The 13,130-nt window shown below is 37.7% G+C and overlaps 1 long non-coding RNA gene across 2 annotated transcripts in view; it reads right to left on the reverse strand.

Moving 5' to 3' along the window:
- Window positions 1–13,130, reverse strand: part of LOC132419891 (uncharacterized) — a 41,158-nt gene that overhangs the window by 6,501 nt on the left and 21,527 nt on the right. The window contains exons 5-6 of one of the 2 annotated variants that reach the window (XR_009518271.1): window positions 8,775–8,922; window positions 5,955–6,156 (exon numbers count right to left, since the gene is read on the reverse strand). This is a non-coding gene — a long non-coding RNA (uncharacterized lncRNA). Of the gene's footprint in view, window positions 1–5,954; window positions 6,163–8,774; window positions 8,923–13,130 lie in introns of both variants that reach the window. The other variant, XR_009518270.1, reaches the window with a different exon arrangement.

Here is a 13,130-nt window from a genome sequence, read left to right on the forward strand (position 1 = left end):
TCATACTCAAATCCCCACATTTTATGGTTATGATTTCTCTTACATTAAAATTCCAAAATTCTTAGTGTATAGACTACAGAAAGACAGAAATTGATAAACAGACAAAGTGAAAATAGTGGAAGCAATTAAATACCTGTTACACTGATTTCATAGGCTCTATTCAAATTTGAAAACCAATGTATTAAATGTAGATATTAAACTATCTGATTTTATTTAGAATAAAGTACTTCTATAAGTAGAAAAGCATTAATTTGTACCATTTAATAGCATAGTTACTTTTATTTTATTGAATTGGTTTATCAGTTTGGAAGGCAAATAACGTGATGTAGTTTTGTTCATATCAATCAATATAGGTGAATGGATTCAATGAGTGATGGTGGCAAATAATATTCAGTAGTACAGAGATTTTAAAGTAATGGAAAATATATACCAACATTCTCCACAACAACTTAAGAACTAGATTTTAAAGTTAAAATAAATATGGCTAGAGAATCTGCTCTCTGAACATAATGATACTGCTAATAGTATAATAGGTAGAGGAATACTAAGAGAAAAGTTATAATTTGGACAATAATAGAAAGAAAAGATTCAAGATGGTAACAGACAGGATGGAGATAATCCCGAAGAGAGTACTAACTCATTACAAGCACACACACAACACCTTGGGTTTCATAACCCAAGGAAATACTTCTTTCTATTTAGATTTGGCAACAAGTGTACAAAGGAAGCGCCCTTAACACAATGCATCCTTAAAAGGGTCCCTCCCACTGTAAAAACTGAAGCGGTAGCTCTATTACGTAACAGGTTATGGGCAATGTTGTGCTTCATACTTTAAGATGTGTTTCTCCAAATGTTCACAGAACTTATTTTTGGTTGTTTTGGCCTTGGCTGATGGTTTAACTCAGGAAAAGATTTCCTTTGCTATGCCAAGATTCCATTTAGTGGAAATTTAGGATTATTCTTAATGCTGTGGCTACTGGGAAGAAGAGAATTTGTTTAATAATGACTTTGCTAACATTAAAAAGTTTTCAAAGCTCAACTGTGAAATTCAGCAAGACATGGGAAATATTTGCAGGGGACTCTGCATTAAACAATCACCTTGAAATATTTTTTTTATTCTTTTCAACCAGGTGGCGTTATCAACTATGGCCGCTCTTCTCCTCAGGGCTACTGACCCTGGCAACCATCTCTAACCTGATGTAGGGTTGCTTAGGTTAACAGGGCAACTACTCCTGACTCCTCTGGAGGGCTTCCTATTCTTTGGTCCTCTTCCAGGATCACATCTGTTTTAAAGAAACCACATTAAAATGACTTTACCGTGGCACGATTTCAATATTCCTAAGTTAATAAAGGCAACTTCTTGTTGATTCCCCTTGCTTGTCTATCTCATATCCTCTCCTTTATTCCTTCGTCGGCCTCTTCTATACCCCAAATATCTTTCTGCCTCTGCTTCTCTTATTTCAGTATCATAAAATTGATACAATTTAATGAAAAGCTTTCCCCACATTTTATCTACACTGAGGGTAGGTGAAGAAAGACAGGCGCCTACAGAAGCATGCGCGTGACACTTTAGGAACATATTTTTATTTCTGTTCTCCTTTCTTTCAATTTTTAGCTTCTAAAAAGTTTTAAGTGGTCACACACAAATGAGTTTCTCATTGAGGCCACCCTCCAGTTAATTATTTATTACTTTTTTAATTGGAGTATAGCTGATTTACAATAATTATTTATTACTCTTGAAAGGATTTAATGAGTGCTGTGTTCCTGGCACAGTACCAGGAGCCGTAGGCATAGACATTGGGACCACACAGCCCTTGCCCTCAAGAGACTCACACAATGATAGAGAAGACCAATATTTTCCCAACAAGTACCTGATGACTAGTATTAAAATGGAAAAGGGATAGAATTTTTCATTTGTGAAATTGTCCATTCATATATGAGATGTTCATTCATTCATTCATTTATTCATATATAGTGAATAGGAAAAATAAGGTCTCTGTCCTTGGGAGCTGGGGGCTGAAAAAGACTGCCCACATGTGCCTGCATGCCTGTGAATGCACATGCGTGTGCACACATACACGCATGCACAGAACCTATACAGATACTGACTTGAGTTTTCTTTTTAAAGGTCATGTTTGATTTTGCCATTGCACATGCAGTAGATAAGATCTGTGAACGCTGCTCCACGCTCTGTTGTGACTGTGTTTCTGACATCAAGCTCAATGTAGGCTCTGTATTTCCAATTTAAAATACTTTCCTGGTGAGCACTTTACTGACTACAGCTCTACCTGCAGCTGATCATCCAGGCAGGCAGGATACTCTTTGGAAAAAGTGTCCTGCAGTGTCAGCTATGCCCGGCGGGACACCAAAACTTGGCATTTAGCTATGTTTATGGAAACCCATGGTCATGTTTGGTATAGGGATGTAGGCACAATATAGGCAAAAAGAAATCTCTGTGTGTGAGAGCTGTCAACAGAAATGGCTTGATGAGCTAACATGGTAAAGAAAATGTGTCAATATTTTCTCACATTGATAAGCAGCTACTATTTTTAATTACTTTTTTAAAAATTTTGTATTTATTTTTGGCTGTGTTGGGTCTTCATTGCTGTGCACAGACTTTCTCTAGTTGCGGCGAGCGGGGGTTACTCTTCGTTACGGTGCGCGGGCTTCTCATTGCGGTGGCTTCTCTTGTTGCAGAGCACAGGCTCTAGGCGCACGGGCCTCAGTAGTTGTGTCACACGGGCTTCAGTAGTTGTGGCTCGCGGGCTCTACAGCGCAGGCTCAGTAGTTGTGGCACACGGGCTTAGTTGCTCCACAGCATGTGGGATCTTCCCGGACCAGGGCTCGAACCCGTGTCCCCTGCATTGGCAGGCAGATTCTTAACCAGTGCCCACCAGGGAAGTCCCAATAAATAGCTACTTTTGACTCCTGTCAAATTTACAGATTTCTTAGCTGTTTTGAATAAGTGAATCATTGATAGGGAATAAAAAATAAGCCTGGAAAGAGTTCATGTTCTCCTTGAACAAGGTAAGAAGGAGCCTTCAAAACTCACTTGTAGAACTAGGAAAAGCTCAACCCTTCTGAAAATGAGTTGCAAATATCTTAGAAAAGGGTGTGTATGCTAATTTCCTGTTTCAATGGAGTAACAAAAGGAAGAGAAAAAAGGGAGAGTCTTATCAAGATAATAGGAGTGAAAAGAAGAAGAAATTTGAATCACAGGGACTAGAAAATAAAAAGAGAGTACCCAGTCAAAATTCCAGCAAGTTACTTTGTGGAAAGCAACAAACTGATTCTACAGTTTATACGAAAGGCCAAAGACAGAATAGCCAACACAATACTTAAGAAGAAGAACAAAATCAGAGGACTGACACTACCCAATTTCAAGACTTACTATAAAGCTAGAGTAATCAAGGCAGTGCAGAATTGACAAAAGAACAGACAAATAGATCAATGCAACAGATAGACAGCCCAGAAATAGACTGACACAAATATAGTCAACTGAGCTTTCACAATGGAACAAAGGCAATTCAATGGAGAAAGAATAGTCTTTTCAACAAATGGTGCTGGAACAACTGGGCATCCACATGCCAAAAAAAAAAAAAAAAAAGCAAAAAAGAAAACAAAACAAAAAAAAACTAGACACAGACTTTATACCTTTCACAAAAATTAACTCAAAATGAATCATAGACATAAATGTAAAATGCAAAACTATAAAACTGGAAGAAAACATATGGGAGAATCTAGGTGGTCTTGGCTTTAGTGATGACTTTTTAGATACAGCACCAAACAAAAAAATTGATTAAGTAGGACTTCATTAGAATTAAACACTCCTACCCTGGGAAAGACACTGTTAAGAGAATGGGAAGACAAGCCATAGAGTTGGAGAAAATATTTGAAATACACATATCCAATAAGGGCTTGTATCCATAATATACAAAGAACTCTCTCAAGTCCACAGTAGAACCTTACCAAAGAAGATATACAGATGGAAATAAGCATATGAAAAGATGCTGAACATCATATTCATAAGGGCACTGTGAATTAAAACAACATTGAGAGACCACCACAAACCTATTAGAATGGTCAAAATCCAAAACAATGACAATGTCAAATACTTGTAAGAACATTAAGCAACAGGAACGCACATTCATTGCTGGTGGGAATACAAAATGGTACAGCCTGTTTGGAAGACAATCTAGCAGGAGGGAGGGGTATCCTCTAATTTCTACTCAATTCTCTAACTTCTACTAAATTTTTCTGCAAACCTAAAACTACTCTAAAATATATAGTGTATAAATTTGTTTTAAAGAGATATTCCTGAAACAAAAGTCACATAAAAATACCAAAAAAGTAAAAAGAAAAACAGAAGCAAAAGCCTACCCTTTAGAAGAAATCATAAGACAAGACACTAAAAGTGAAGTAAAACTGTCAGTAGAATTTAAATGTTTTTCAATGGGTCTATGATTTTTAAATGTAGAAACAGAAACAGCAAACCCAAGATAAAAATATCAGGGGGATTGAATCTCACATTGCTTTCGTAGCCAAATCCCATCAGGACCTCAAAATTACATGACTATTCTCAGTATCCCAAAAATTCATTTGTTTTGACATATACAATATTCATATTCAACTCTTGTTGATATTATAGTAATTAACAGTCTAGGAGATGGGCCAACCTAATTTAATTAAATTTTCTCAGGGAATCATCATCATACATTAATTAATGTATTACATGCTGCAAAAGTAAAATAACAGAATCATACTTCCATGTTGTAACGATTTCTGACATCTTCGTGAAATTTTAAAAAAAGTTATTTTCCCACTACATGGTATATTGGTAAATGAAAAGGGGAAATGATGTAGAATTGCAGGTTATTGTCTGAAGACTCAATAATAAACAGCTATTTATAGATATTGGCAAGTGGCACAGTATTTAAGCAGCCAAATATACCCGCCCTGTGAATGAGTATAATGCCAAAGAGGAAAATTGGGTTGGCCTGAAAGCCAAGAAGTACTATAGTTACTGTTTTGGTTTTGGAGGGTTCCTTGGGCATTTGTCGCTATGATTTAGAGTGGTATTTGCTTTTGGCAATTAAATACTCTCTTTTTAAAGGCTTGATCGTTACTTGATTATTATTTATGATGATGTCTTTTCTGTCTGTTAAGATGGATTTTTTTCTAAGTTAGACTGTGGATGGTGTAAATTGACTCTCAAGTAAAACTGTAGCATCAAATTTGTCCTCCATCTTTGGGACCAAACACAAATACTTTGTACTTCAGAAGACAGCAGTGGCAGCAAACTGGAGTATGTGGAGTATGTGACAGCAACCATTTTTCCTGGATTTCACATATCTGAGAAGCTTTCTTTCTACCATGCAATAGACAAAATAAAATGTCACCATGTTCCTGAGCCTATAGGACACAGACATTCTGTCATAGTTTCACTGAGTAATCAATGCAATTTGCTGTGAACGTCTCCACCTGCTCATTACAGTGCAGAAGGAGAGCTATTAAACTCTCTGGTCTCTTTTATAAGGGCAATAATCCTGTTCTGAGGGCTCCACCGTCATGATCTAATTACCTCCCAAAGGCCCCACCTCCAAATACCATCGCACTGGAGATTAGATTTTAACATGAATTCGGGAAGGACTCAGTCATTCAGTTCCTAACATCATCTTTACCAACAGAATGCCTAAAATAAAAAAGACTGACAATACCGAGTGTTGACAATGATGTGGAGAAACTGCAACTCTCTTACATCGCTGTGGGGATATCTAAAATGGTACAGTCACTCTGGAAAACAGTTTAGGACGTTTTTTTTTTACAGGTACATGATCACTTACCATATGACCCTGCAATATTCTTAAATATCTGCCTATATTAGTTTTATAGGGCTTCCATAACAAATTACCATAAACTTTGTGGTTTAAAATAACAGAATTTTTTTCTCTTACGGTTCTGGAATCCAGAAGTCCAAAATCAAGGTGTTGGTAGAGCAATGATCTGGGTGAAGAGTCTGGGGTGGAGGGGAGAATCCTCCCTTGCCTCTTCCAGCTTCTGGGGCTCCAAACATTCCTTGGCTTGTGGCAACATCACTCCAATCTCTGCCTCTATTTTCACACCATCTTCTCCTTTTTATCTGTGTCCGCTCCTCTTCTGTTTCTTATAAAGACACAGTCATCAGATTAAGGGCCAACCCAGATAATCCAAGATAAAGGCAGTGTTCCAACTGGATTAAGGCCACTTAAGGTCTAGTGCCCAGAACTCAAACAATGTCACTTCCACCACATAAGGGGAATAGCTCCTCTTAAGGGAAGGAGCTGCCAAATATCATTGCCATGTTTTTCAATCATATTTTGTCCTCTGGTCACAATTACATTTTTCCCACATGCAAACTCACCGTCTCTCTCAAAAGTTTCATCCCATTAGAGTTTCAGACTCAGTATCAAGTTCAGAAAATTATCATTTAAATCATATCTAGAAGCAGATGCTGCTTTTAGGTGTAGACAGGTCAAAAAAAGTAACAGGTTTCTCATATCACTCCTCTCCCTCAAATCCTTCAATGTTTTCCCATTGCCCTGAAAATAAAATCCAAACTTCCAGTAATGTCCTATGCAACCCCAACTCCTATCCTACTTCTGCCCCTCACTCACTGCTCCCGACACACAGCCAGAGTCTTCCTCACCACAGAGCCTTTACGGGACCCCTTCCTCTGCATGGAGCCCTATTCCCCAGGTCTTCCCAGGACTTCTGAGCATCTGTGTCTCAGCCCAAATGTCAATGAGGACAGCCCCATCCCTCCTTTCCCCACTCCCAGTCTTAATATGTTCAATGTTCCTCTTTCCTTTTCTTCATGTTATTTATAACTATCTGAAATTATTTCTTATTTGCAGCTTTTCATTGTGTTGCTTCTCCTGCTACTGCAAGAATGCAAGTTTGATAAACACATATGCCTTCTTTCTTTTATTAACCACTGTCTACCAAAACTTAGAGCACAACCGGATAGACACTCAATGCACTACGGAAGCAATATTGCTCTGTTATTAATGGAATAAAAGTTTAAGACTAGCCTGACCTTTTCTGTAGCTAATTCCATAGAAAGGTTTTCTCGACCGAACCTTGCATGCATTTATTCTAATACTTGGTGTTTCAACGTTACTGAGATGCAATTTCCACATTATACAACTGACGCATTTAAAGTGTATAATTCAGTGTTTTTCAGTATATTTAGAGTTGTGCCTCCATCACCCCAAAGAATATTTTCATCACACACAAAAGAAACCCCATATCTATTAGCAAGCACTCCTCATTCTTATCCCCTTCCCCTAGGCAACCACTGATCTCCTCTCTGTCTCTATTGAGTTATCTATTTTGGACATTTCATACAAACAGATTCATACATGTATTTTTTTTTGACTGGCTTCTTTCACTTAACAGATTGTCTTCAAAGTTCATCTGTATCATAGCATGTATCAGCACTTTATTTCTTTTCATTGTTGAATAATACTCTATTATACGCATGTACCATATTTTGTTTATCCATTCATCAGTTTATGGACATTTGGGTTGTTTCCAATTTTGGTTATTTTGAATTGGTATGAATTATTATTACTAGTTTGAATATTATTTTAATATTATTATTTTGAATTATTTTTAATCTAATTATTTATTTTGGTTATTATGAATAATACTGCTATATTTATTTACAGGTTTTTGTGTGGACATATGTTTTCATTTCTCTTGGGTATATATACCTAAAAGTGGGATTGTTGGGTCGTAATGGTAACTCTATGCTTTACATTTTGAAGAATGGCCAAACTGGATTTCTAAAGATCCTTCACCCTTTTACACCCTCACCTGCCATGTACGAGAGTTTCAATTTCTCCACATCCTCACCGAGAGTTTCAATTTCTCCACATCCTCACCGACACTTGCTATTGTCTGTCTTTTTGATTATAGCCATACTAGTCTGTGTGTAGTGGTAGCTTATCGTGGTTTTGATTTGCATTTTCTTAATGACTAATGATATTGAGTATCTTTCCATGTGTCTGTTAACCATTTTTTCATCTTGGAGCAATGTCTGTTCAGATCCTTTGCTTTTTTTTTTTGCGGTACGCGGGCCTCTCACTGTTGTGGCGTCTCCCATTGCTGAGCACAGGCTCCCGACGCACAGGCCCAGCAGCCATGGCTCACGGGCCCAGCCGCTCCGCGGCATGTGGGATCTTCCCGGACCAGGGCACAAACCCGCGTCCCCTGCATCGGCAGGCAGACTCTCAACCATTGCGCCACCAGGGAAGCCCTCCTTTGCTTTTCTTACCTGGGTTATTTGTCCTTTTAATTATTGAGTTGTATAACTTTTTATATATTCAAAATGCAATTTCCTTATCAGATACATGACTTGCAAATATCTTCTTTTCTGTTGATTGTCTGTTCATGTTCTTGATGGTGTAGTTTGCAGCACACCATTCCTTAATTTTGGTGATGTTCATACTGATTTTTATTACAAGAATTTATCTTTATCAGTAAGATAGGCATATAGCATCCTAGAGGACATTAAATCTGTGTCATATAATGAACACTACCTAGATGAGTTTACTTAGGATGATGATTTTGATAAACAGTGAACATTTTTTTTCCAGGATAAATTCACTATAGAAAAACTTGGGGGAACAACTCTTATGTAACTATCTGATATAGTCATATTTCAGCTACCCTTCTGAGAGTTCACCAGAGCAATAAAACTTCTCTGGCCATTATAATACTAAAGCACTTACCATATTTGTTTAGTACAATTAGCTTTAGTAGAATCAGCTTCACAAAAGGGAATTTTCAGGTTGATTAAAATATGTGTTAATTAAAGAAGTTATGGTGTTGTGATGTTCCAAGGGACGGGGCTCATGCATTCTTGTTCCTTCTAAAAATCTGCAGATAGAAAAGAAAGAAAGATAAGATTCACTAAGCTCATAATAATGTCAGATACTTTATAAGGCCTTTTACTACATGGTAAACTAATTCATAATAGAGTCATTCAAGAGAAGGTTGGCAGCCACAAATTATGACACGCCTTTGTTTCCCTTGTCCCTATAACATAAAAATGAAGAAGTCATTCAATGTGTCAAAGAAAATTTTGCTGAGTGCCTACTGTGTGCCACGTATTGTACTGATATTACAATTACAAATGTGGTCTTATCCTCAAAAGGTGGTAGTTCGGGAAGGCTGAGGAGAAAGATGTAAACAAATAAATACAGTGAAGTGTTACTGGCAGAAACAGTTATCTGCAGGACACAGAGATAAGAACAAAAGACAATACTAGCAAGTATTTAGGTGTTTTACATAGTTATTTCATTTTAATACACACAATAACCCTAAAAGTCAGATTTTTCATTTCCACTTCACAAACGAGATATAGGGATCAAGAAAGTTAAGGAACTTTCAAAAGGTCAAAACCAAGTCCTCCCGTTTTTTATTCCAGTTTGTGAAGTAGCTTCTCAAAGACTCATTCTGCTTATCCCTTCAGTCAGGCTAATCACACAGAGGCCAGCAATGAACAGACCTGGACGCATCAGACATTCTGCCAACTCATCTGCCCACCTGTATCTATTAATTATTATTATATTCTCAAGATCACTCTTCTTCACATCTAGACTCACCCTGCTTCACTGTCAGACTACAAAAGTTATCAGGAAGATCTACTAACTCTGGAGAATCTTTTTCAAACAAAGCATTTTGGAGCCCTTATTTTGATCTGAAAATGATAATCTTTGTGGTAAATTGAATCATTGATCAAAGTTCTTTACTCACAGGAATTCCCCTGGTGGTCCAGTGGTTAGGACTCCGCGCTTCCACTGCAGAGGGCCCGGGTTCGATCCCTGGTCGGGGAACCAGGGTCCCACAAGCCCCGCGGTGTGGCCAAAAAAAAAAAATATTAAAAACAAATTCTTTACTCACACCCTCCCCTACCCTGATGCCTTATATATCTACAAACTTTGCCACATGCCTTTTCACTATTAATGGCTAAAGTGGGCAGAGTTTAGTGCCCAATCCCATTGACATTGGGTTTGGCCATTGACTTTATTTGAACAATGGAGTAAGAGCAAATATGATTATATGCCAATTCCAGCTGAGGCTGACAAGGTAATGGGTGTGTCCACATGAGAATGTCGTTCTGTCGTGAGCATCATGATAGTGATATGAAGAGGTTCTTTTGTAGCTGCTGCGTCTTAAGCCTGAACCCCACAGTAAACTCCTTTGGACCAGACCAAAGAGCCCAGCCTGCACTGAGAAACTCAGCCCAACCCAGATCAGCTGAATCCCACCTGTTCCACAAATGCATGAGAAATAAATGCTTTTGCTTATACGCCACGGAGATTTTTGTGGTTATTATACATACCGAAAGAGCTGTCAGAGACAGCCTCATTCTCTTGCTCATGGGGAATTTAGACTATGAGCATTCCAGATTTACTTACCCAATTTATAACTCCACGTGGCTGCATCAAACTTAACAGCTCAAAAATCACTTTGTTCTCCCCACTTAATGTATTCCCCTTTTAGTCTTCCCATCACAGTAAATGGTACCATTGTTCAGCTAAAAACCCAAGTCACCCTTGACAATTCCACGTCCCTGTTCACCACATCTCACCCATCAGCAGTTTTCCCACAAATTTTCTGGAATTCATTCACTTCTCTCCTTGGCCCCCTACAGTCTCTACTCTGCAACCGGAGCCATGTCTTCTCCTCATCAACACATACCAAGAAGAGAAAGACAAGCCACACATACACGTACACAAAGATATGCTACTTACCGGAGATTGGTATAAGGCTAGAACAGTGGTATCCAATAGAAATATAATGTGAACCACATATGCAATTTTAAATTTTCGAATAGTCATGTTCAAAACCATCAAAAGAAACAGACAAAAACTACTTAATGATATGTTTTATTTAATATATTAAAAATGTAATCATTTCAACAAGTAATTAGTATAAAACTTGGTAATAAGGTAGCTTACATTTTTTTAATACTGGCTTCAAATTCAATTTCTATGTTAACACAAAACTTCTCAGTTTAGACAAGTCCCATTTCAAGTGCGCAACAGCACGTAACCACTAGAGTAAACAACACAGATCTAGAATATATGAATGCTTATAAATCAGTAAGAAACAGAAAACAGGCAAAAGACATGAACATGAAGATGAGTACGTTCAGCCTTCTTTTACTTTGTTCATGTTTATGGATAAAGTATATTTAAAGTGTTTTTCTGAGATCAGACTGAGACAGCACTGGGGGAAGGTGATTTCTTGTCCTCTAAAAGGAGTAAAAATGGCTACAAAACTTGATTCTCCATAGTCATGATTTTATTTGTTATATAGAGATTAAACAGGCTGGCCACATTACCACTGAAATTTCATGTTTAGTTCTATTATAATTTAATGGTTATCAATGTTCTTAAAATTCTAAATATTCAAGATAATTTTTATTCCAATAGCCAATTCATTCCTCTTAGGGAAAACTGAGCTCCTATGTGACAGAATCTTCACCATCAGCATGACATCCACCCCAAAATTAACGAGGGAAAGGAAAAAAAAATCATGAAGGTGTACAAATTTACATATTTTCCTAAAGCTACAGGAAAAGAAACTAAGCAACCAAGTTTAACTTCTAGTTCATTGCCGACAGCATCCCCAACAAAAGGACATTTTCTTATGTCTTAAGAACATTCACCTTGTTAAGTCCATTTCTTTATATATACCTGAGAGTTCTGTCCTTTTAAAAGAACAATTATCGTAGCAATTCTACTAGATGGCTCATGAGAGTTCTGAAAAGGTTATCCCTTTCATAAATGCAACTGTTAGACTTCCTGGAGTTCTTTGTTCATAGAGTTCCCGGTAAGCCTCTTCAGAGAAACAAAAGAATAAGGGAAATAATTATGGAGTCCCAAGAATAAAACTTTTGAAAATCTGGGGTGGGAAAATGACTCATTCTGGGGATGGAAGGGGCTAAACATTTGAGCCTCTCCTAGGGTGCAAGTTCATTATGAGCAGGAAGGAACTGCCAATTCTGCATCTCAAGTGTCCTATGACCCTGACCATGAGATCTAGCATGGATTTTTTCAAGACAGGGAGTAAAATAAATAAAAGCCATACCTGAAGAGTTGGTAAAACAATAAAACAATAAGAACTACAGCAACATTGAAAGGGAAAAAAAAGAGCCTAGTAGAGGGAGGCCATGTTAGCTATAGGCTAAGAAAGGAGTAATGACACCAGGGACGAATACTGGTGACCACACAGTAAGCCTGTGAGTGATGATAACCACTGGGTCCAAGCCACTCAAAGCCCCCAGTCTGGCCATTAGGATGGATGCTGCCATGGAAACCAAGGGGGGTTACATCAGCCACCACAAGGGTGTAATAAAGAAACAGAAGAATTTCGGGTGAACCTCCCAGATTTTCCTGCCAAGGTAAGGGAAGTTGTTGAGTGACTTGAGAGCCCAAAGAATGCACTTTGTGGAAACACAGGGAGACAAAAGTTATCTTCCTTTCACTGGAGTCCTCATCCCCTCCCTGTGGTAACCTGGAGATTGTAGGCTCCAAGTCATTCTCATCTTACTTGTTCTGAGCATTGCAAAAGTTTTCAGTTTCCCATAAGCACTTTTTAAAAACCTACTTACCAATTTATGGGCTACTTATTTTGTGTGGTAGGTGATTTATAATGTGAAAAATCCCAACCAGTCTAGTTTATGACCAGGAAGATGGTTCTACTGAGCTTTGGAATTGCTGTGCCTGTTCTTTGAGCTATAATATATAGCCCAAGTGTTTCTGGGATATTGCATCAGAATGCAAAATTTGAGCTGAAAGATAAAACAAGCAGATTACTTTAAGTGGGGTCTTTTCAAACAATATTTCCCCATTTTCTTTCCTTATTTCTCAGTTTTCCTCTAGGCAGTTAAAAAGTAAAACATTACTTCAGAAGATACACATTTAAACTACATTGCAGCAGGCATGTAATTTGAATCTAAAGCACCCTAAATTACCTGTCCATTAGCAAAAATCAGATCTCATACTCCCCAAACTATTTTGTTTAATTGAAAGTGCTCAAAGAGAAACCCTTTATAAATATTCAAATTCAGTGAC

This window comes from Delphinus delphis, chromosome 2, assembly GCF_949987515.2.
Source record: "Delphinus delphis chromosome 2, mDelDel1.2, whole genome shotgun sequence".
NCBI classification, from domain to species: domain Eukaryota; kingdom Metazoa; phylum Chordata; class Mammalia; order Artiodactyla; family Delphinidae; genus Delphinus; species Delphinus delphis.